General features: G+C 37.2%; 1 protein-coding gene across 10 annotated transcripts in view; it reads left to right on the top strand.

The window, feature by feature from the left end:
• adgrl1a (adhesion G protein-coupled receptor L1a) overlaps positions 1-26,764 on the top strand; it is a 251,355-nt gene that overhangs the window by 78,953 nt on the left and 145,638 nt on the right. Inside the window, exon 1 of one of the 10 annotated variants that reach the window (XM_067456730.1) lies at positions 11,297-11,315. The exons of the other annotated variants lie outside the window; for them this stretch is intronic. The gene's annotated coding sequence lies outside the window, so the exon portion shown is untranslated. Of the gene's footprint in view, positions 1-11,296; positions 11,316-26,764 lie in introns of those variants that run through there. 10 annotated transcript variants of the gene reach the window in all.

Below are 26,764 nucleotides of genomic sequence, written 5' to 3'. Positions count from 1 at the left end.
AAAGAGTAATGTGTGGTGTGGAAAATATCCTGTCTGTGCTCTGGGGCGGTATGGTTGTAAAGTAATTGCGTGTGTCCGTGAGTTGTGCGCTGCTGTAGTTTTATGAGGCGGCTAATGTTCATCCTTCAGGTTCCAGCTTAAAGCGATAATTCCCTCAAAAATGAAAAGCCTATCTTTATGTAGTCATCTGCACGTTGTTCCAAACATGCATCACTTGTTAGTTCATCTTCGAAACACAAATGAAGATTTTTTTTTTTTTATGAAACCTAAGAGGTTTCTGTCCCTCATTTGAAAGGTAACCAAAAATGAGATGATCTAAAAAAGTCATGAAGGCATCATGAAATTAATCGATACGAATAGAGAGATGTAATCCAAGTCTTGTGATGAGATTCAACCAGTTTGAAGAACAGATTTAATTTTGGCTTTTATTCAGATATAAACACGCAGAGCACAGCAAATGCTGTGTGTCAGTGGTGTGCGGTGGTGTTTAAAATGAGGAGGCAAATTCCTGCATTTGTACACCATTTAATTTTCTATTAACTAAAAGTATAAATTTCATCAAGCTAGTGTTTTATGCATTTTTATGTATCTATTCTAAAATAATAACTTAAGGCAGTAACAATTTAAACAATATGTTTTAAATATATTGATATATACTAATAGTCCACTTATTTTCAGATCATCATTCATAAGCTTGTATACACTAGTCACAGACATGAAGATGTACATGTCACGAGTTCACACTTACATATCATTTATAGAGAGTAAATTTAAATGCGTATTTGGCGTGCTGTCCGGGGGGAGGGCTTCGAGCTCGGACTTCGGCCCGAACCCAGAGTACCCCCGCCTGTATGTACGTAGTGATTTGGAACTAAAAGAGCAAAATGTGGAGAAGGGGTGGTGGAGGGATGCTGATAAACTGCCAACAAAATGGAGGTAAGACAGCTGCGTGTATATATACACCTCTTTTGTTGATTAGCTGAGTACTCTCCACCTGTGTCAATTATCTGAACAAGCTCCATCGAACCTTGTTTAATAAAAACATGATTGAGGGTGCTTTCACATCTCTAGTTCGGTTCATTTGGTCCGAACCAAGGGCAAACAATTATACATTGTTGCATTTTTCAGCTTTTTTGGTTCCTTTTCACACCACACTGATTGCTTTGGTCCGAACCAGTTGAAACGAACCAAAACGCAGGCGCATGACAACATCCACATCACTCATTGGCCATGGCGTATTTCCTTAACTGCTTTTCAATTGGTCAGAATTTACGTGTGGGAAAATTCCAACAGAAGACGCAAAGCCAGCAAACTATAATAACACTTAGGAGAGACGACTGCGCGGGCCAGTTTTGTCCCTGGCCATAATCTACTACACGGTGTGTATTTACCACTGTATGCAAACAACACATTTCTATAATGAAGCGCGGATGCGACATGAAAACAACGTTCTAATGCACTGCAGACGGCGAGCGCGCATCGCTCGTCACTTCAAGAGGAGGCGTGCATTAATTATTAACTCTTGACATGCTCATCTTCCGAAAATATTGCCAACGATCTATCAGGTAATAATATCATGCACACAATGTCAGCGTAGCCGACTACGGCAGCTGGTTCAGTCCAAAAATGATCAGTACTTTTGCGGTTGGTTCTGTTCGAGGTCGGATCACGTTCTCACCACAAACAAACCGCTCCAGAGTTCGTTTGAAATCGTACCGAGACCACCTCTTCAAGCAGGTCTCGGTACGCTTGTTTGGTCCGCTTTTGGTGCGCACCCGAGTGCGATTGCTGCTTTCAGACCTGACCAAACGAACCGCACCAAAGAGGGAAACGAACTCTAGTACGATTCAACCGAACTAAATGAGGCAGGTGTGAAAGCACCCTTAATTTCTCCAAGCTGGTCACTAACCAATCTGAGTTGTTTAGAGCTTCACGACTAATTAAAATTAAACCGCACACGATTTGGGAAAGGCTGCGATTATTTTTTTTATGCACAGCTTGTCGGTGCAGCGCGGCTCTGTGATCAGTAGTAAATGCCGCTCCATTCGAAAGCCAGAGGGCGCTCTCACGCAGAAACTCAAACATGCCCCGCAGAAGTACGATAACGCACGCTGTTCTAGGAAACCCCAAAAGACATCATACAATCACTGAATAAACAGCAGTTTGAAAAGCTTTTTTTTTTAATAATAAAGACAATAAACACACGACTACAACAATATATGGTTTATCTGAGTTCTTCAAGCCTTCTCGGGTATCTTCATGATTATAAAATATATTTATACTTTAATGCTAATTGACATAGCCTTTATCAAACTCACAGGGCTTTGAGAAGGAGCAGCATTTGCTACTGATCACAGAGCCGCGCGTCACTGACAAGCTGTGCATAAAAATAATCGCAATAAGCCAAATCGGTTTAACTGCAATTTTAGGTTAATTGGGATTAATCGTGCATTCCTAGTTGTTTACTTAATTTTTCATTAGTCTTCCCATTGTCTTCATTCGGGTCAATTCGAGAATGCGCACAAAAACAAGAGGTGGGATTTATCGCACAAACCAATCATAACCACTCATAGCCCGATGGTGGCATTGCCTCAGCTCACGTGACTTTCCCCCATTGATTCTCAACCCTCCACACACTTTAGGGGGTCTGTTAAAAGTCAATGGGCTCAGGGGAGGCAAGAGAGACGCTGTGTCCCGCTGTAACTTTACCTCCTGGTGTCGCTGTTGGACAGTGTTAATTTAGAATAGTCACTAAATATTCAACTATGTTACTGATCAGCTCATTTTAATGACATCAAGTCATAATTAAGAGATACAATGTTGAAAATATGATTTTAAATGCCCTCATTATTAGATAAAAATGTCGAAAATCTGACATGCTAAATCATAATTATAATATAAAATGTTGAAAATATGATTTTAAAAGTCCTCATTATTAGATAAAATGTCGAAAATATGACATGCTAAGTCATAATTATAGAATAAAATGTAGAAAATATGATTTTAAAAGTCCTCATTATTAGATAAAAAGTCATGCTAAGTGAATTAGGACTTAACAAATTCTGAATTTATAAAACATTTGGAAATGTATATTCAAAACTATGTCTTATATATCTAAATTATGAATAAAGGTCCTAATTTTGAGATAAAAAGCTGAAATTCAATACAAAAAAATCTAAATTATGACTAATACACACACTAAAAATATTTAAGAGATGAAATTAGTTTTTTTTTAAAATGCGCTTTAAGTTTTTTTGATTCACACTTGTCATTGTTTCCATTTTGTGCAATATATATATTTATTTATTTATTTATTTATTTTTTTTTACATGCATTTTTACATTTTGAAATCAGTTTTTACAACAGAAATGAATCAATCAACAACTTTAGCTTTTCATCTAAAACTAAATAAATGTCCTATTATCACTGTAAAGCTGCTTTAAAGCAATGGGTTGTGTAAAGCGCTATATAAATCAAGGTGACTTGTTTAGACTTGACTTGAAAAACTAGTGACTTTTAGTCACAATTTGGAATATTTGCCTTTGTTTTATTTTTGTAATATGCATTATTTTCTCATCCAGGGTTTTTGAGGAGACACTGCCTCTTTTGCTTCCTCAGACGAATATCTATTGATCATAGTTTAGATGTAAATAGAAGCCTTAATTCATCTTATAAAGCAAGCATATCTCTTCACAAGTCTTAACCAAAGTCTCACAGGTAAGAAACGACTTGAGGGCGAGAAACACTGACAGAATTTGTAATGTTTGGGTGAACTATCCCATTAAAACTGCAGGTCACATGCATGTAAAGAGACGGATCTCACGTTGTCCATTTCCGACCGGCTTTGTTTTAATCCATCTTATGTGCCTTGGATCAGGGATATGGATTTGTATATCTATCTCTAACAATATGGTGCATATGGTTATTGACATAATAATGCTCCGCGCTGTAATATTCTAATCGTGTATCTTCTTTCAGAGGTGAAAATGCGAGTCAGTGAAACTCTTCGCTTGCGGCTGGAAGGGAGATTATGCCCGTTGTGACACCACTGCCCTTCTCGTTCATTGGCCGTTGTGCTCAGGGATGTTTTGGTGTTTGTGTGTGAGAGGGGCTGAGTGAGTAGCAGGGATGTGGGAGTTCAAGCCTGGAGATTTGGAGACCCTTCGAGATTTGGCCCATCTCGTCGTTGGGTAACCGTAGACGGCAGAATGGGGTCACCGCCATCAGACTCGATACATCACATTTGCGCACGTGCTCGTACGTTTATGTGCGCACGTAGGGCTATAATGTTGTGCTCGGTTGTCTTGGCTTTCGCTCCGTGGAACTAATCAGACGCGGGGTGCAGCCTGGCAGGCCAATTTAGCAGAGAAGTCATGCATCTATTTGTTTGTATGGGGGCACCAGTTACTGGCGCCTTCGGTGAGATAAGACGTGATCCCAGCATAAAATGTGTTATTGTGGTGGGAGAGAGCGTATTGTACATCTATAAATCAGCAGAAAAAGACACTCACATTGTGTTTGAAAGTTTTGAATTGATCGCACCAATGAGATAATTGTCATATAGTGAACTATTCCTTAATATTTTGACTACACATGTTTATGATAGTTAGTATCTGTCCAGAGAAACATCACACTCATTCAATATTCATTACTATATTCAGATCCAGGTTCTCATTGAATCGAAGAGATGTCCGTCTACACTGTAAAAAAAATATATATATATATATATTGTTGGTTTAACTTAAAGTAAGTTACCTGGTTGCCTTAAAATTGAGTTTATTGAGTTGATACAATGAAGGAAATTGGTTTAATATATAGGAACTCGAATATTATTGTATCTGAACCACATACAAATGTGATAAATCATGAAAATAGCACAATTTGGCATGTTTCACTGCGTCTCTCACACACACACACACACACACACACACACACACACACACACAATAAAGGTTGTCGATTATCAAGAATTTTAATCGTATTAACTCAAATTTTAAATTTCAATGAGCTCAGCATTTTAGGTCAGCCAGGTAACTAACTTTTTTTTACAGTTTTCTGTGTATCATAGTTAAGCTTATAATAAATAAATTTGATCTCACAGACACCCAAATAATCACAGAATTATCATAACATAAGAAGATTTTTTTGAAAGCAGTCTCTTATGCATTTATTGGATCACAAACACAGTAATGCCTACTTTTTTTTGAAGTATTATGCATTTAAAATAACGGTTTTCAATTTGAATATATTTTAAAATGTCATGTATTCCCATGATGTGTAATTTCAGCATCATTACCCCAGCCTTCAGTGTCACATGATCCTTCAGAAATCATTCTCATATGATGATTTGATGCTCAAGAAACATTTATTATTATTGATGTTCAAAACAGCTGTGCTGATTAATATTTTTGTGCAAACTAACCGTGATACAATCAGGATACTTAGATAAACAGAAAGCTTGAAATAACACTTAGAATACAAATCTCTTGTAATACAATTAGTTTATTTATTTTGACTTTTGATCAGTTTTATATTAATACTAATTTCAGATCAATCTTACACTGTAAAAAATATTTTCATGAATTTGCATCACAACTTTTTATCATTTGTCAAATCAACTTAGTTAATTAATGTTTGTTCAGATTACATAATATTTTGAGTTTATATTTATGAAACCAATCTCCATTGTTGTATTAACATCTTTTTTTACATTTGTTTTATTTCTCTTAACTCAATTTTAAGGCAGCCAGGTAACTTTTTTTTTAAAGTTTGACCAACAATATTATTTTACAATGTACTGACCCCAAACCTGTGAATGGTAGTGTGTGTACACAAACTAAAAATCAATTATTGTGGATGAATCATATATATATACACTGTAAAAAAAGGCAAATTTTGAACTTTTGCAGTACAATCGAATTGGATGTCTAAGTTATTTCAACTTAAATTACATTTACATTTACTTACATTGTATTCAAAGTACACATTTTACATTTTTGTCAAGTCTTGCTTTCCCTGGGAATCGAACCCATGACCTTGGCGTTGCTAGCGCCATGCTCTACTCATTGAGCTACAGGAAAGACCTACAGGAAATTATGTTAAACTGACTGAGTTACATCTTGTATAACTAATAATTATTACAAGTTTAACATTGCTTATTTTGATGAGTTAAAACAATGCAAAAACATATGTTGTCATAACTTATTAAACATATTTTTTTTTTTACAAAGTAATATTAATTTTGAGGTTGTTCTGACAGTACTATTTAGCCATTTTTATTAAAATAATATACTTGAAACTGCAAACATGTTGGAATTTAAGTGTGTAAGGTACACTGTAAAAAAAAATATTTAGAAAAAAAGTTACCTGGTTGCCTTAAAATTTTGAGTTCATTGAAATTAAAATTTTGAGTTAATGCACTGAATTTTTTTTTTTGAGATTCGACAACCTTTATTAAAAGATTATTAAAAGATTAAGTAAGCATCTTGGGTAATTGTGTGTGTTTTATTTCTGATGATGCAAGTAAAACATGCCGAATCGTGCTATTTTCATGATTTATCAAATTTTTTATGTGGTTCAGATACAATAATATTTTGAGTTTCTATTTATTAAACAAATTTCCTTCATTGTATCAACTCAAATTTTTAATTTCAATAAACTCAAAATTTTAAAGCAACCAAGTTACTTACTTTTTTAAGTTAAACCAACAAAAAACAACAACAAAATGTTACAGTGTAGGATATAATTTTTTTTTTTTTAAACACTTTTTGTTATTCAGCTTGAAACTCTCTTCACGTCTTGATAGCAATCAATAATAGAAGTGGTCTAAATATTATATATGTTAAATCCTATGGAAGTCTAAAAATGTTCGTCCAATCATTGTGTTCGGTCACGTTCAGTCATTCAGTGAAAGGTTATGAAGACTCTTTGTCGTTTACAATAGTGTGTGCTGATGCATAATCAGGCGAGCGACATTTGTTAAGAAATTAAATCGGGATCAATTTGAATCATGTGTGAAGTACCATTTTGAAGTAGCTACCCGCACGTGATTTATGTTTATGTGGCATCAATAACCTTCAAATCAAAATGCCCCATAGTGTCATATGCATTACATCTTCTCCACACACACAGACAAACATGTGTTTACGAGCAGGTAATTGTACACAAGCGAACGCAGTCTTGATGTGCGCGTAATGAAGATGAATCTGTCACGGTCTGGCGCGGTCAGGGCACTCGGCGTGGCAGTCTGCCAGTCTGAGCCATCCCGTGTCTCTCGTTGAAGTGCAGGTAGAACACAAACAGAGACCTCACGATTCATTTCATTATTATGTCTTCACCATCCGTTGTCGCTGGCACATAAGATTAATGTCAGGGTGACTATTGCACAGCTTACTTATATACGTGGTAAATTAAGATGCCGCCGCGATGTGCTCTAGCATAGATGTTTACAAACACATCTCTAATTTGAATTAAGTGAGTGTCAAGGAAAGGAAGTGAGACAGAGAGACAATGACAGTGACAAAGCAGGGGAGAGAGAGACAGTTTACCGACTCAATGAGCAGTAAATTTACTCACGGTCTCCAGTGGAGATAGCAGCAGGGCCAGTCACTACAATTCATGGAGGCTGAGATAAAAAGTTTACAGGTGGGGCCCTTTTTTCCCATAGACCCATAGAGGACATTTTAGGACATAGAGGACCCATAGAGGACTGTTTTCCGGGACTCATCCTTGGGCCCCGGAAAACAGCCCTGGGAACAGTAAAGTCACTGTAAAAAAAATCCAACCTATGTTTTGTATGACAAATTCAGCTTTTAAAGTTTATTCAACTATTTAACATGAAAAAAGTTGAGATAACTCAAACAAAGTTTGTACAACTATTGACCCTAAGTTGAGAAAACTCAAAAATCAACTCAACTTTTTTTTTTTTGTGATGAATTGAAAACCTTTCCTTAAGTTTCTTTCTTCTCAGATAAAAAAAAAAGGATGAATATGCCACATTTTCTCTTAGAAGCAGTTAATTGAAGTATACCAATTATTATAGTATTTTATTTTAATATTAGCTTTTACACTGTAAAAAAATATTTAGAAAAAAAAGTGACCTGGTTGCCTTAAAATTTTGAGTTCACTGAAATTAAAATTGTGAGTTAATACAATGAACATGTTTTGAGATTCGTCAACCTTTATTAAAACATTATTAAAAGATTTTGTAAGCATATTGGGTAATTGTGTGTGTTTTATTTCTGATGACGCAGTGAAACATGCCAAATTGTGCTATTTTCATGATTTATCACATTTTTTATGTTCAAAAATACAGTAAAAACGAATGGGAACCAAAACTATTTGATTACAAACATTCTTCAAAATATATTATTTTGTTCTCCTCAGAAAAACAAACAAAAAAAACGGTCAAACATGTTTGGAATGACATGAGGGTGACAGAATTATAGCGTAAAATACCCCTTTAATATTTTTAGTTTATTAAACAATACACTACTTATAAAAGATCTGACCCGTATCTCAAAACTGCCCTCAAATGTGCTAAGACGCCAGACTTTGAGATCTCAGTTTAAACTGATTCAATTCTTTCAGTGTGTTTATTTAATTTTAACGTTGTTCATATTACTCTCTTATTACCAGGTCTAAGGGAGCATGATGCATCGATACAGGTTATTCCAAATTTAAACAGTAGTATTTGTGTCTTTAATTAAAATGTAGTAGCTTGCTCCTACTTTGAATCAGCCTTGCTTTTGGAAAATTAATCACATTCCTCTTACTTTTTAACCCACCTTCTGGTTCACATTACAATCATATGAAAATGTATTTGCATGTGGTTGTAACAAATGCCACGATATCCAAACGAGCCTTTTTTTTTTTTTTTTAGCTTTTAATGTGCTGTACTATTAAAACATCCTGATTCATAGCTTATAATGTCCTCCTCATTAAAAGAAGAAGAAATGTTATTTATATTGTGCCTTTCTATAGCTCAAGGTCGCTTAACATAGTGCTATTCAACACATTTACACACCCACATACACAATACAAGCACAGGCTTTTAATAGCCACTTTAGTCAACATATATATTAAATAGATACATCTTGAAGGTAGACAAAGATTATATATTATTATGAAGTGGAAGGTGAAGCTAATGCCATAATTTAGGAGCATTGACACTAAATGACCAACCACCTACAGTAGACAGTCGAACACTAAAATTGGACAAAAGTCCAAGCTCAGATGATCTGAGGGCCCGGGCAGGAGAGTAGAAGGAGAGTATGTAGGTGCAAGATCATTTAGACAAATAACTCTCATATATGCCTACTTTGAATTAAAAGTATGATAATGGCAAACAAATACTTGAAATCATCTCATCACTCAGTAAAACATTCTTAGATGGCAAACATTTTGATGAAACAGTTTAAATTATATATATATATATATATATATATATATATATATATATATATATATATATATATATATATATATATATATATATATATATATATATATATATACACACACTCGAATAAAGGATTATTAGGAACACCTGTTCAATTTCTCATGAATGCAATTATCTAATCAACCAATCACATGGCAGTTGCTTCAATGCCTGTGGTCCTGGTCAAGACAATCCCCTGAACGTCAGAATGTCAGAATGGGAAAGAAAGGTGATTTAAGCAATTTTGAGCGTGGCATGGTTGTTTGTGCCCACCGGGCCGGTCTGAGTATTTCACAATCTGCTCAGTTACTGGGATTTTCACACACAACCATTTCTAGGGTTTACAAAGAATGGTGTGGAAAAGGGAAAAACATCCAGTATGTGGCAGTCCTGTGGGCGAAAATGAATTGTTGATGCTAGAGGTCAGAGGAGAATGGGCCGACTGATTCAAGCTGATAGAAGAGCAACTTTGACTGAAATAACCACTCATTATAACCGAGGTATGCAGCAAAGCATTTGTGAAGCCACAACACGCACATCCTTGAGGTGGATGGGCTACAACAGCAGAAGACCCCACCGGGTACCAGCATCCACCTGGATGATGCGACGGCAGCCATATTGCGCTAGAACGCCCACCACACACCAGCTGATTGGTGGAGAGGAGACTGAGTGATGAAGCCAATCAGGATATCCGGTAGAGTCAGAATTTGGCGTAAACAGAATGAGAACATCCATCATGCCTTGTTACCACAGTGCAGCCTGGTGGTGGTGGTGTAATGGTGTGGGGGATGTTTTCTTGGCACACTTTAGGCCCCTTAGTGCCAATTGAGCATCGTTTAAATGCCACGGCTTACCTGAGCATTGTTTCTGACCATGTCCATCCCTTTATGACCACCATGTCCCCATCCTCTGATGGCTACTTCCAGCAGGATAATGCACCATGTCACAAAGCTTGAATCATTTCAAATTGGTTTCTTGAACATGACAATGAGTTCACTGTACTAAAATGGCCCCCACAGTCTCCAGATCTCAACCCAATAGAGCATCTTTGGGATGTGGTGGAACGGGAGCTTCATGCCCTGGATGTGCATCCCACAAATCTCCATCAACTGCAAGATGCTATCCTTTCAATATGGGCCAACATTTCTAAAGAATGCTTTCAGCACCTTGTGGAATCAATGCCACGTAGAATTAAGGCAGTTCTGGAGGCGAAAGCGGATCAAATACAGTATTAGTATGGTGTTCCTAATAATCCTTTAGCTGAGTGTATATACCATTACAATGAAAGTAACTGTGTGGAGCACTGAGCTAATAATGAAACTGAAATGCAAATAAAGGAGTAAAGAGAAAAGAACTGGGGCTACTAGACAACTGGGGTTGTCAGAGCTGCAGAATAGAGACAGATCCGAGTGCAGGGTCAGTGACCACAGGCTAGCCACTGAAAAGGGCAGACACAAACAGACCAGGTTATCGAGATAAAAAAGTTTGTGGTCGCTGTATGACAGGTAAGGTTGAGATGGTGACAGCTGAGAGGTGAACTTTCTTCTCAGCTGTGAAGAATTCCCTGCAACTGGAGACATGTTCTAAAGGCTAACTCTAGGAGGCCCAGTTTAGCCAGATGACAGATAAGATAAACAGGATGTAGCTCTGGATTTCTTTTTTTTTTTTTTATTAGAGCTGTTATATAAGCATGATGCTACAGTATGGGTTACATGCTTTAGCACTCAAGTTAATGAATATATTCAGCTGTTGCTTTTTCATAGCTCAGGAGACTTAATGAAGATTTTCGTTTCATTCGGATATAAACTTTGTCTCAAACATTTCCGCTGAAGTTCAGAGGAGAAATAATAACACAAACGAGCCGTTTGTTGACAAGGTAAGAGTATGTTTGAGATCATATTGCGATCTCTGACTTTAGATTGCAGATAATCTTGACAAATCTAAGCACAGTTTTGAGACATTGTTGATCAATTTGAAAGTGGTAGAGGAGAGAGAAGAGGTATGACTGCACTCTTAACAGGTCCTATAATTCCTTAATCAATTAATTATAAGCAATATAGCAAGAAAAATACTATTACATTATTAAAGAATGCCTATTTTTCCATTTTTGTAAAAATTGTATAGGGTCGTTTACGACCCGAGGTGTGTAACAGTGTACGTATATTTTTTTCTGCACAACAATAATTGAATCTTTGATGACTGAATAAGTGCAATACACCTTTACTCCTCAAGGTGTCAGTGTCTGATACACAATGATGAAGTGTCGTTTCACTCACAGTCACAGCAGGCAGAAAACAAAAGAATAGGAAGAATCATCAGCAAAACTTGAAATGGCTCAGAGGTTTACTGCAGAGCAAGAACTGAACACAGTCAGATATTACTGTCACTGTCACTGATGGCGGATCTGCTGAAGAAGCTGTCAGAGATTAAAATATTGATTTTGAAGATGTTGAAAATGATAGTTTTGAGGATATGTTTGAGATGTGAATATGAGGCAGATGCTGAATGTACTGAAATGAGCTCTGATGAGGACAGTGATGATGGTGGAAAACATCTGCTCAAACTGAACCCTTACACGCTCCACAAGGAAACAAGATGCGCTTTATTTCATTCTTCTGTAACTGTTACTCTAATATCAGGAGAGTTTTATATTATCGTGACAGGCAGAGATCCATCCATGTTAAATATAGATCTGGGTTGCTAAAGACCTAAATATGTAATAAAAATTGGTGGAACATTGTATTTAAGTGTTAAATGGTTCTGTCAGGTGCTTCATAGAAGGGGCTTTTGAACAGAGTAGTTAAAGGAACTAGCCGCCCGGTCAAGAACTAAATGCTACCCCTGGGCCATTTGCCTGATTGCATTCTTTTGTATTCCTGCTTCAGTTTCTTAATTATTTTTTTTCACGGAACAGATCACCGTGTGGTTGATGGGCAAAACTGCTACACTGTAAATTGTTTTTGTTGGTTTAACTTAAAAAGTAAGTAACCTGGTTGCCTTAATTTTTAGTTTATTGAAATTAAAATTTTGAAGTTGATACAATAAATGATATTGGTTTAATATGTAGAAACTGAAAATATTATTGTATCTGAATCACATAAAAAAATTTGATCATGAAAATAGCACAATTTGGAATGTTTCACTGCGTCATCACAAATAAAACACACAATTACCAAATAAAATGATTACAAAATCTTTTAATAATCTTTTAAGAAAGGTTGTCGATTCTCAGAAATGTTCATTGTATTAACTCAAGTTTTTAATTTTAATTAACAAAAAATTAAGGCAACCAGGTAACTTATTTTTAAAATATTTTTTTTACCGTGGAGCTAAGCAGAAATACATTTCATTTTGTCCCTTCAAAGTCATGCTGAATTTCGTCTGTAGCATAACGGATGCGAAGTGCCTGGACTTTACCATTGGCCCATCTATTGCTCTTTTCCATGTTTCCTGGAGTGTTTAAACACTATGTGTTTACGCAGCTTTTAAAAATGGCAGGTACCAGTGTTTTGTATGGCATGTGTTCGGCCAATCAACATACACTTACATCACTGGAAGTTCCTATTATGCTGGGTTAGACCCTACTCTGAAAGTAGGAGCTAATTTAGTCCTCCCAAAAGGCGTTCCTAAAACTAAATTCATTCCCAGTTTCTGTGGTGCGAACGTGCCAAAAAGCAGGTACTTCCGCCAATAGTTATAGGAACAATGGAAACTTTCCTCTGGTGTGAAAGCCCCTATAGAGCCATTTTATAGATTATGTTTTAATTAATTACTTTAAAATTGGTTTAAGGACCCCTGATGTTTAACATGTATCTTTTTCTCAGGAGAAAAAACAAATCTTCAATCACTCTCAATGTTACCTCATTGTCTTGGGGAAGAAATTGAGATTTTAAAGAGGAGATCTCAACCTTGTTTTTTTCTTTCCTACAAGTATAATTGCTCATCTTTATGTGCTCTCATTGCTGTCTAGAAGAAGTAATTGAGATATTAAAGAGATCTCATTTATTTTTCACCCCCTTTTCCATTGTACAGTAATGATTGCTCATCTCCATTTGCTTCCAATATCTAGGAGACACAGCTGAGACATTTCTTCTTTTCTTTTCGGGTGTATTTGCTCTCTTTGTTCCTCAAAGAGTTAACTGTTCTGTCACATTTTTCACACACGTACTAGTTATTAACTGCTGCCATCACTGTCGGTGTAGTAATTAGTGTTACTTTAATCTCCTCTTTATGTGCTCATAACCTTTTCCAAGAATGTGCTCTCAGATTACAGAGGAATGTGTTGTGGTAAGATTGTGCTATGCATACTATGCAGTTATGTTCTAAAAGAGCAGAATCTATGATGAATTTCAAGAGGGAGAGAGGTGACAGAATGCAAACTGAGCCACATGTTAGCGAGACGAGACAGCAAGGTGAGGCGAGGTGACTGGCGCTCTTGCACTTTGGGGTGTACAGGGCCGGCAGTGACGGCTGATGCCTTGGCCCCTGGTTGCATCAGTAAAATAAGCAGTGACAAGCTTGCTTCCCTTATACAATGAATTACCACACACCCCCACCCCTCACACACACACATAAATTGGGCTCATTTCAAATCACATGTAATTCCCTGCTAGCATGTAGACTCCCTGTGCGACTTCTTATTTGCTTGAGCCTGGTGAGAAAATTGAGATGCAGTAGTGAGTGAAGGACACTAGGGAACGCGCTCATTGGAAAGACTTCATAATTAAGGCAGTGATGCTGGATGTCAGACCTCCTCCCTCAATGGGAGCACAGGTGAAGGAGTGTGTTTATGACTATGTGAGATTCTCAGGAGGAGAGGATATACTGCAGAGGATATATGATAATACACTCCGCCATGACTGACCTTCATAAACAAGTGAAAACATGTCCAGGTCACAGGTCATTTTAGGTGTTTTGTAGTCATTCTTACATATTGCTGAAATGCTTTCATTTTAAAGTAATGCTTTTTTAATCACTCACATTAGTCAGAATGGTGCATTGTATAAATACATTATAGAGAACTGTGCAGGAAAATGTGTTTAATTATCATGAAAATGTCATATTAACCCCTTTCCCCACCAGTATTTATTTTCACAATCAACATTTTGAACAAAAAGCTGAAATTGCGTTTTTGCGTCAAAGACTACTACATCCTGATCATATTCAGGATGATGATCTCAACATAGATTTAACGGATCGATTCCATCAACACCCCCAATGTTTCACAGTTGAAACCATTTATTCAGTTTTAATTTAAATGCTATTTAATGTTTGATTATCATGCTATTTTACAATGCTTTGATCGCTTTTTTCTGCTTCTTCATCTGTGTTTTGTTTGGGAGATTCTGTAATATTTTAGATGCATAACAGTGCCCCCCGCACCAGTTAGGTTAGAGCTGTGCGTGTTTGTAAACCTCACTTCTCAGATCTAATAAGGCGTGCTAGCGACTGCCAAAGATCCCGGATGGAATCTTGCTCGGAGCAGGTTGAGTAGCTATATTTGGTGCATTGAGCCTGATGGGAGGTTTAACGGGGTATGTAATGGTCATAGGCCAGTAAGAGCTGTGCATGTAAACCTCACTCCCCTTATACCAAGAGGCTTGCTAGCAACGAGACAGAGACCCCCGTTTGAATCCTGTTCGGAGCGGGTTGAGTTGTTATATTTGGTGCCGTGATCCTGATGGCAGGTTTAACGGGGTATGTAACAGTTGTAGGCCAGTAAGAGTTGTGCATGTAAACCTCACTCCCCTGATCTCAAGAGGCATGTTAGCGACTAGACAGAGACCCCTGTTTGAATCCCGCTCGGAGCGGGTTGAGTTGTTATATTTGGTGCCATGACCCTGATGGAAGGTTTAGTGAGGTATGTAACAGTCGTAGGCCAGTTAGAGCTGTGCATGTAAACCTCACTCCCCTGATCTCAAGAGGCATGCTAGCGACTACCAGAGACCCTGTTCGAATCCCACTCGGAGCGGGTTGAGTAGTTATATTTGGTATTGCGATACTGATGGGAGGTTAAGCAGTCTATGTAATGGTCGTAGACCAGTAAGAGCTGTGCATGTAAACCTCACTCCCCTGATCTCAAGACACATACAAGCAACTACCAGAGACTCCTGTTCGAATCCTGATCGGAGTGGGTTGAGTTGTTATATTTGGTGCCGTGACCCTGACGGAAGTTTTAGTGGGGTATGTAACGGTCGTAGGCCAGTAAGAGCTGTGCATGTAAACATCACTCCCCTGATCTCAAGAGCCATGCTAGCGTCTACCAGAGACCCATGTTCGAATCCGTCTCGGAGCGGGTTGATTATTTATGTTTGGTGCCGTGACCCTGATGGAAGGTTTAGTGGGGTATTTAACAGTCGTAAGCCAGTAAGAGCTGTGCATGTAAACCTCATTCCCCTGATCTCAAGAGCCATGCTAGCGTCCACCAGAGACCCATGTTTGAATCCGGTTCGGAGCGAGTTGAGTATTTATATTTGGTGCCGTGACCCTGATGGAAGGTTTAGTGGGGTATTTAACAGTCGTAGGCCAGTAAGAGCTGTGCATGTAAACCTCACTCCCCTGATCTCAAGAGGCATGCTAGCGACTACCAGAGACCCATGTTCGAATCCGACTCGGAGCGGGTTGAGTATTTATATTTGGTGCCGTGACCCTGATGGAAGGTTTACTGGGTATGTAATGGTCGTAGACCAGTAAGAGACATAAAACCAATATCTGTAAAAGTAAACCTATTATCTTATAATTTCTAATTTCTATCTACTGATTTCAGAGCACTATATTCTGAACAGATTTTGTGAAATTAACCCAAAAGAACCTTATACATTGTATTTATTATACTTTTTTACTGTCTGATGTCTTTCTACAGTGTGTCTGTTACAAAAAGTTACCTTGACACTTAACATAATATGGTATCTGCAGTGTACTGGAGAGAACAGAGTGACATTAACTTGGTTTTGTGAGATTCACTTATTCATCTGGATTCTCCTCAGACACTCAGTTGCATTCACTTTAAGTACTGGTAAAACCAACTGATCATAATTTTACCATGGTAACACCCTGATCATTTTTGTAACAGACATACTTCAAACCAATCAGCAGCTAATTAGGAGTTTGTTGAGGGAAAACTCCTAGTTAATAGTGAATATGTGTACCCTAATGTAAAGTGTGGCCGCACTGTTCTTTTTTTTTTTTTGTATTCATGTTCCTTCTCCCTGCTCGTTTTAATGCCTTTCTTCTGCTTCTTTCTCTTCTGCGTGGTTTGAGATGAGCTTGTGTTCTCTCTCAGCTGCACCTCTCTCTCTGAGCCAATAATCAAACACATTCTGCCTGATACATGGCCCATTACAGCCACTCTCATGTTCCATTTGCCCAGCGCTCACACAATGGTGTCATTATGATGGCGGAAAACTAGCAGCGCTACTGTAGCCACACACAGTGCTTAACACAGTCAGCACCCCGAAATGAAGGATGCGGTAGAATTATTGGCACTGAGAATAAAGCAGTGCTCATCTTAGCTGGGCAGCATAGGCTTGTGTCAATATGAGCTACACAGTTAGCGCAGTTAGCATAGCAAGCGAGACATTAGAAAATGTTTTTTCAAGCACAAATTATTTGTAATTTTGTTTGTGTGACAAGTCACATGTGTTAACTTCTGTGTGGAATAATGATGTGCGGATGGCTTGAGCCGGATGTGTGGATTAATGTTTTTTTAATCATCAAATAAAAAGATAACAAGGGCTGAATGTAACATGAAGCATGATGAAAATAACTATTGTTGTTTTCAGATTGAGTGCAGATTTCGTCCCTACTTTGACTGAAACAGGAAGTGGAGGCAGTGTGTATTGAAGGCCTCTGCTATAGTTAATTGCTAATGCTAGTAGGGATGGCTCGATACCACATTTTTGGCTTCGGTACGGTACCACAATCTAATACCGAAGTACCGATATTAAATCGATACCACAAGGTCTGATATTAGCGCGGGTTTATTGCACGCGAATGAGAACAATTATGCAAGTTTTGAGTTTATAAAGTGGGAAATTACCACAAATGTTTATTAGTAAATTAATCAGCAAAGCTGCACATTACACATTAAGTTTCCTTAAACAGTCAAATACACAGAATTATGTACGAATGTCCGTCTTTAGTGAGTATTCACATAAACACAGTCGGGTGTGTCTAACGTGAATGTAAATAGTGCAATAGTACGCGTGCAAATATAATGAGATCTAAATGTCATTGGTTGAAATGAACGCTGGAGATTGTGATATTCGATCTTATGTTAGGCTGTGTGTGTGCGTTGATCAGTGTTAAAGAAAATAAATGTCTAAATGAGATGGTTTGAATGATCCACTGACCTGTCGATCTCTTAAGAAGTCCTAAAGTCAGGATAGTGACAGATGCTTCTTGGCTAGGTTTGATGGTTCTTCATCAGTTTTATAAGCAAAGTCATTACAAATGTCACTTCTACTCCTCTCTTTATTAATTCGTTTTGGGCATCTTGAGTGAGATTCGACTGCTTTATCCATTTTGTTCGTCTATGTTGTTGTCACATTTGCCGGTTGTTTCGGGTCAGTTTGGGTAGCGCGCTGCCATCTAGCGGTGAACTTCGGAAAAGCAGCATATACCGAAATGTGCCAAATAATGATATCGTACCGTTTTAAATAAAATATATACCGGTATTTTTCCAGTACCGGTATATCGCGCATCCCTAAATGCTAGCTAGAAGAAGTAGTTGGAATAGACATATTTTTTATAGAGAGCATTGTATTAGCATTATTGGGATAATCCTGTCATTAAAATCGGAGTAATCAGTATTTGTGGTATGTTGTCCTGAAAGAGTTTACATTTAAAACGCATGTATTTGCAAAGTGTGCGTGTTTTTAAATTTATGTTTTATTTTCGTAACTACATTAACTTAACGCTCACAAAAATGAACTAAAGGTCACTAACATCAAATTTTGAAAGCATTGTGAAAATATTTTTAAGCTATGCTAAACATGGTCAGTTTTAAGTTTTTAACTTAGTTAAAGTTAATTAGTTACGTTTTTAAAGCCAACTCTAAGTTAAGCAAATTTCAACTTTGTAACTCAAGATTCAACACATTTTTATTTTTATTTTATTAATTTTTTTTTTTTACAGTTGAATGGAATTTAAGTTTAAGGCAGCTACATTCTGGGCAGTTAATAATAAACCTCTTGGTTGCTTTGTTTTGCTGAAAGATCTGCATGTTGGATGCATTAAAACACTTCACACATGTTCACTACAACAGTGTTTTCATAACACTAACTTCACACAATGCTTCCTGTGTCCTCTGTGGGTGCATCCATGAATGATTTTTAAAGCAGTCATACCATAATATGTAAGTTTTTCAACATTTTCCTTAATCTTGTAAAATATTTTTGTAACATTCAGAACTCAAAACCTGCTGGTTTAATTTATTATTAATAAAATGTGTGTTTATAAATAATAAAGTGTCTTGTTCAGAAATCAGTGGATTTCTGATACAAGAGACTAAAAACCTGAAGTGATGGAAAAAAAAAAGAAAAAAAAAAGACTGCTTTTATCACAAAGAAACAGTAGGCATGCAAAAAGTGCAAGAGAAAATAATACATACTACAGTGTGTGATATTTTTACATTTCAGTTTAGATTTATGGTTTACATTTCAGACCTTAATTATTTATGATGTTGATTCAGATTCAGTGTTTATAATTTAAAAAATAATATTTTATTAAAATAATTAAAAATAATATTAAATCAAAAATAATATTTATTTAATATTTATATTATTATTATTATTATTATTATTATTATTATTATTATTATTATTATTATTATTATTATTATTTAATTTTAAATATCTGACGAAAAGTGTTATTTGGGAACTGCATTTTCAAATAACATTTATCTTCTTTTTTAATGAAATCTAGGAAAACTGAGCAGTTCTTGCTCAGCACAGTGTATTGCATATTAAGTACCTCATATTGGAAAGGGAAATAGACTTTAGCTATGGTAAATAATGTAAATGTTAGACTTTTTATTCATTGGCTTCAGGCAAACTGGTTTTTCTTTTAATTCTGACAAAGTAGTCTCCAATCAATAACAGTGTTTTTGTATAACTCTTTATAAATCATGTTATTTATTATTTTTTTTATTTAAAAATATAAACATAGATAAATGCAAACAGTAGCATTATAAATGATGTTCTACTTCTGAAATTCAAGTCTAGTCAGTTCTTCTTGTGGGCAGAAGTCATGTTGATGAATGTGATGATTAACGTTACTGTAGTGTGAAGCAGAGCAGGACCGAGTGTTGAGGAGCTGAGCAAGGCCCCTGGAGCGATTGTTACACAAACACACGCCTCGCGAGCAGCGGGACTTTTATTATGACGGGACACAGTCGCCGGCGACATTTCCTCTTTTCCGGTCATGAGTATGAGGTAACGCAGCTCTGTTTATCATATTAGACACATTTAAGTGTGTTTAAAATGATGTTATGATGTTACTCTGTGTGTTCGCTCATCGGCTGCTGTGACACTTGTTCACACTGCTAAGAGTAAAAAGGCTTCTGCAGAATAAAACCAGAAACCGAGAGTAAGGCAGATATGACGCCATTGACAGGCGACTCCCTCAGACGTCCCGGCTCATTGGTCAAAATAGCAATTTTCTCACAATTTACAAATAGTTGGAAACATCTGGGCTATTGTAAGAACTCAACTGAACAAAATATATAACACTGGCCTGGTGGTTTTTTGGATATTTTACAGCAAAAATATCACATAGAGCACCTTTAATTTTATGTCACAGCAAAATCATCATAAATATATTGTTGAACACTAAAAATGTTGGGATAAAAACAACCCAAGTTGGATTGAAAATGGACAAACTTAGTGATTAGGTTGTTTTTAACCCAGCAATTGAGTGGTTTTAAGCAAACATTTACCCTAACTGCTAGGTTAAAACAACCAATTCACTGGGCTAAAGCAACCCAATTGCTGGGTTTATCTATTTTCAATCCATTATTCAATAATTCAGTGTCAATAGTTTTCAGAGTCAATATTCAATATTTACACATAGTAAATCATGTGATCTCAAATGTTTGACATGAAGTGCAATTTTTTTCTTCTTCTTGGCAATCCCAAAATTCCCCAATATTCGAATTGTTCAAATTAATGCCTATTCTGTATAGCCATGGCACATGTACTTTGTTTCTTTATGTAAGTGTAACCCCTCCTGTTTGAACTGCTTGCTCCAAGCAGGACTCGAACCCGGGTCTATCCGCATGAGAGTCGGACTCTCTAACAAAGAGGATAACGACAGCAACCCCTAGTGTCAGTCGCTAGAGTGTCTGTTGAGATCAGGGGAGTGAGGTTTTTTTCTTTTTTTACCTTTATTTAACCAGGAAAGTACTCGTTGAGATTAAAAATCTCTTTTTCAAGAGTGTCCTGGCCAAGATAGGCAGCAGTACAACCATACATACAACACAGAATACACAATAACATAAGACAACTAAAATAGCAGATACAACAACCACAAATCCTTAGCATATCATGCATAACAACTACAGCCAGATGTGGCTGCTTCCAAGTCAGTTAATATCCTCTTAAAAGTAACCAATGAGACAAGCTTATTAAGTTTCAAATGTTTCTGTAACTTGTTCCATGCAAAGGGAGCAGCAAAGTTAAATGCCTTTTTCCCCAGCTCAGTTCTAACATTTGGTACAGACAGAAGAACAAGATCCTGGGACCGAAGATTGTAAGTCCCAATATCTTTTACACTGATGTAGGTCAGAAGGTAGGGTGGAAGAAGACCTAAAATAGCCTTATATATAAAAACATACCAGTGTTGATGTCTCCGTGTTGACAGAGAAGACCATCCAACACGTTCATACAGTTCACAGTGGTGAGTGAGGACTTTAAGACCAGTGATGAACCTCAAAGCTCCATGGTATATAGTATCCAGTGCATGTAAACTTTGAGATGATGCGTGCATATATAAAACATCACCATAGTCAATAATAGACATAAAAGTACCAGCAACTAACCTCTTTTTAGATTCGATTAGGTTTACTCGCACAGTAGCTACTGGCTGGCCTTTGTTACATATGTAATGCTGTCCGATGAATTGTTTTGTTTGTTTATGCATTTATTGTCCGGCAATAGATGTTTTATATACTTACAGAGCGAGTTGGCTTTAGAAATGTAAGGTGATTTGAAAAGTTAAGGGTTCAAATCTGGGTATATTTGGGATTTTGGGATCTCTTTTTGGTAAAAGAAATCATGTTTTCTTTTGCAGTGTCTTTGTTTTCTCTGTATGTTTGACTAAGTTTTGGGGCTCATAAATCATATATCAAGGCTTAGATTTATTCGCCAATATATAAGTTATCAGCTCCCAAATATAAAAACGTATCGATTGTCCTTTTTTCCAAAATTTGGCATTATTGTTCTGATCTGCTTTGCCTTGAGTTGCACACTGTAGCACCGAGCTCATGGAAAATCAGTTGCACCACACTTTTGAGGGTTTCTCTTCCCATACACCTCATAACTAAATAAACAGGCAACAGTTAAGAGGTAGCTGCAATGCAAAATGCACAATAACAACATGCAATATTAATCTCTCTCGCTCTCTTTCAGCTCACGTACCAATGATTATCCCTCCGTCCACCATTATCCTCCATTGGCACGTGCACCAAAGGTTGCCGACCCTTGCGTTAAACCATTCCTGTTCCCCGGGGAAGGGTCTGAGGCTTTCAGAAGTGCAATTTATTGTGGATTATGCGGAGGAATTATTGAGCCCCACTCCATAAAGGAAAGCTTAGTGACAAATGAGACACTGTCGGCTGGAGTGCCAATGTAAATTGCACCTCCACAACAGAGCAGGGGACCGCGATGCTCGCTTATGGGAGAATTAGACTAATACGTCTCCGGAAGCTTTGTGTCAGGCTCAGTGTAAGAAACTGGGAGTATTATAACCATTAAGGGAGCGTGCGGGCTTGCCGTGCGAGGACACGTTCATAGGCGGCGTCTGTACGATGCGCCGCGGAGGACACACTTTATTACTCTTGATGTAAATGGCGGTACGACGAACCACAGTGTCAGAGTAGATTTACAGATCAATTATGGAGATCAGGAGCTAATTCGGGGCAACGCACCAGTCCACCATACCAGTCTGCTGAGCTTTAACTGAATCACCTTGCACATTAGACAGGATGAATACATTGGACACAGATAAAGCCCTCTGTCAAATTTGGTGGAAAGATTGAGGCTAACACACCCTCATTATTCAGTAATCCGATTCATAGGCGTCTGCTAATGAGGGATTTTTGACATGCATAACGACATCAACCTGAGCGGCCCAAATTGTCCTTTTACCAAATTTGCATCTCATTAAATTGAATTTACCGGTGACTGTCATAATTTGGTCTGGTAAAACAGGAGTTTGATGGTAAAGGGCATAGAACGATACGGAGACTTGAGGTGTGCTGGAGACAATGGTAATGATATTTCACGGCATGTCTCTGGATTTTAAAAAGGAAGAAAGCGCCGATCATCTTCATTCGAGAGGCGATTACTTTAAAGGGGTCAAGAGGGTTATAAATGAATTACATCTCTGGAAGCTCAGGTCCTAGCCACGCGCTACCGGCTCGGACGACTAATTGTAGGAATTTAATCTAGCTTTCCTGGTCGGTCCGAGTGAACGTTCCGGCTTTCTCTGCTCTCTAAGAGATGAAGCTGCTGTCATTATTCTTGCACTGTGCTTGCCTGAAAGCCAAATAACCACACAATGCCTGACCGCCACTTACGAGATAAGCATAAGCTACGGTTACGTAACGCTAATGTAGCCGCTGATAACCGCGAACAGGGAACCACAGCATTACTCAAAAGCAAACAAGAAAGAAAGAAAAAAAAAAACAGATGAAGGAAATTCAATAAGAATTAATTGCTAAAGCTGATTTGCGTTAGCGCCCGGATTGAATTAAAGCTACATGAATTATGCTAATACGGTAACAGTGTGTTTTCCAGTGTGAGGTTATGTTGCATGAATGTAAAGATGAATATAATAACAACAACCTGTTTTATACATGCCTTTCACAGGTTTTTGCGCTGAAATATCCACGCTATTTTTAACTTAAGAGCTTATTTGAAATATGTGGCTTCCTTTGCCAGGCCCTTTTATTTTAGCTGTACAGAAACAGTCTGTTATGACACTGCAAAGCGATAGTCTATATTATTTAAATGCATTATCATAAACATAAGCATACTGGTCTGTTGCGCAAATAGTTTTACCGTTTATTGCACTTTGTTATTCTTCTAGTTACTTACCTATAGTAGCAAATGAAATGTCGCTCATTCGCAGGAAATTTATTATGAGTTAAAAAAAAGATGGATAGGATTATATATATATATATATATATATATATATATATATATATATATATATATATATATATATATATATATATATATATATATATATAGCTTCAGTAATGCAACTGCTTAGCAAATTTGTCTCATAGTTCCCATTTATACGTATGTAAAAACATTATTAAAGGGTTAGTTTACCCAAACATTGTAATTCTGTCATTAATTATTGGAACGTCCTCCAATAAGACAGAATTTTAATTTTTGGGTGAATTAACCCTTTAAACCATACAATTCCCTTAAATGTACTTATTGTATTTTTCATGTTGTATTTCACCATGTGATTTTGCGATAAATATAGGCCCTGTTTTTGTGCTGATCTTATCAGGTGCAATTTCCTGCTTTATTTTTGTCAGATGAGAGCTTGCTATATAATGGGCAATTGCCTCTTGCCTTAAAATAAATGAACATACATTATCGAACAAAGCAGTGAGTGGTTCTGAGCAACCTGCGGCATGTGTAAAATAGATGTATGGCGCGTCGTGCTAGATGAGTGTGTCTGCTAAGCAAATAGATAATAATGATCGTGGTGATTATAGTAATGATTTAATGTAACTGGATAATTAGGTTATTTGCCTTGGATCAAGGCTGTCTCCAGATAAATAGATGTTCAAATGCACATCGTTTATACATCTTCCTCTCTTCTTTTTTTCTTTATCCATTTTATAATGCACTGGTTGTTTTGTAGCTCAGGAGTCTTTAGGGACATAAAAAGGTGTTCTGAACTCTCTTTTACACATCTTATTTATTATTTAAAGATTATTTTTAAAATTAGTATTACTCTTATCCAGATCTTTAGTGACCCAAGTCTATATCTAACAATATACAGTGGGGCAAAAAAGTATTTAGTCAGCCACTAATTGTGCAAATACTATGAGACAGAATGAGAAAAAAAATCCCAAAAATCACATTGTCTGATTTTTAGTCTGAATGTATTTGCAAATTATGGTACGTAGTGAATGATCTGCAGAGAGCTGGGAGAAAAGTAACAAAGGCTACCATCAGTAACACACTACACCACCAGGGACTCAAATCCTGCAGTGCTAGACGTGTCCCCCTGCTTAAGCCAGTAGATGTCCGGGCCATCTGAAGTTTTCTAGAGAGCATTTGGATGATCCAGAAGACGATTGAGAGAATATAATTTGGTCCGATGAAACCAAAACAGAAATCGGTCGTGTTTGGAGGAGAAAGAATGCTGAGTTGATCCTTTCATCAGCAAGGGGATTGAGGATGAAACATGGCTGGGTCTTTCAGCGTGACAATGATCCCAAACACACCGCCAGGGCAACAAACGGAGTGACTTTGTTAGAAGCATTTTAAGGTCATGGAGTGGCCAAGCTCAACCCCATAGAAAATATTTTGAGGGAGTTGAAAATCTGTGTTGCCCAGTGACAGCCCCAAAACATCATTGTTCTAGAGGAGATCTGCATGGAGGAATGGGCAAACTACCAGCAAATGTGTACCTATGATGAAAATTACAGGCCTCTCTCATATATTTAAGTGGGAGAACTTGCACAAATTGTGGCTGACTAAATACTTTTTGCCTCACTGTATGTAACACAGTTATTAATATCATTAACAATTACAGAAGAATTAAATAAATACTATTTTGTTACCTTTTGGAGCTTGTAATGCATTCAAGGATAAATACATACTTACTGTTACATTTTATAAGTCATTGTATGTGTGAATTGGATTTTTTATGTATTTTTTGGAATACATTAGTACACAATTAGGAAAAGAAAACGAAAGCTTTGGTGACTTTTATTGTAAATAGTTGTTAAGATCACTAGAAGAGACATTTTGAGTGTACTGTTGTCTTTAGAGAAGCCGGCATGAAAAGTACAATCATCTATTACATAAGTGCATGTTATTGATATTATTCTGAACAAGACATCATGCATTTTTTATGTTTCATAAAAAAAAAAAAAAAAAAAAAAAAAGACCTCATAAATTTTCAGTTGAAACTTCTCTCTAGTGACGTTTACCGGATTTGGCCAGTCATTTTGTTGTTTAAACCCCGTCCCATTCTTTCAATCAACTATCCATCCAATGCCTCCATCCAAACAACAGCAGGTGGATTGAACCAAGATTTTTAGATTTGTTTAAATTATTTTTCACTTGGATGTAACAATATGTAAGAAAATATCTGTCGTTACTTACATTTAATCACAACTTTAAGAAAAAAAAAACAAAAAAAAACTTAAATTTCACGTCTAGGGGAAACATTCATATTAAAGAGATTACATAAGTGATTTTTTTCCTTTTCTATGGGACCCTCTGTATAAGAGCAAGAGCCTATCTTCCTATCTCTCTGTACTGGGAGAGATATTACCATCCTCTTCACTGAAACAGCAACACTGATGATAATGGCGGATCAGATCAGAGCAAAAGGTCAGTCACTGCCCTAAGGCAAGCTCATAGTGAATACCCACGCTGCACTGCTCCCTTCTCAACCAGCACAGCCTCCCAAGACCGCCTGCTGCACCTCTTTCTTTTGCTCTCTACCGTTCTCTCTCTCTCTCTCCCATCCGTCCTCTATCAGCTGGGACCGCAGGAGAGTCATTGTGCCGAGTGCAGACAGAGGCAAGATCAAAAGAGAGAGGTTGAAAGACAATTTTTTTCTTATTAACAGCTACAAAAGCGAGAAGGAAAAAATAGAGACGGCGGAGCCTCCCAGGAGGGGAGCATTTTTTGACCATTAGTAACATGCAGACAGCAGGAGGAAGGGCTCTGTGCATACATCCATGTTTGTTTTCCCTTTTTTACCTCCTGGACTTTGATGCTTTGACTTGCCCGCATGCAAACGGGCTGCTTTTTTTCCTGTTATGGACAATTTTATTGGTCACTCTCTTCTCTCATGCTAGTGGCTATGGGTTTTTGCTGTGCCACAGGAGAGGAGGGTAAATAT

Source organism: Pseudorasbora parva, chromosome 2, assembly GCF_024679245.1.
Source record: "Pseudorasbora parva isolate DD20220531a chromosome 2, ASM2467924v1, whole genome shotgun sequence".
Lineage (NCBI taxonomy): Eukaryota > Metazoa > Chordata > Actinopteri > Cypriniformes > Gobionidae > Pseudorasbora > Pseudorasbora parva.
This window is presented reverse-complemented; position numbering and strand designations above follow the sequence as displayed.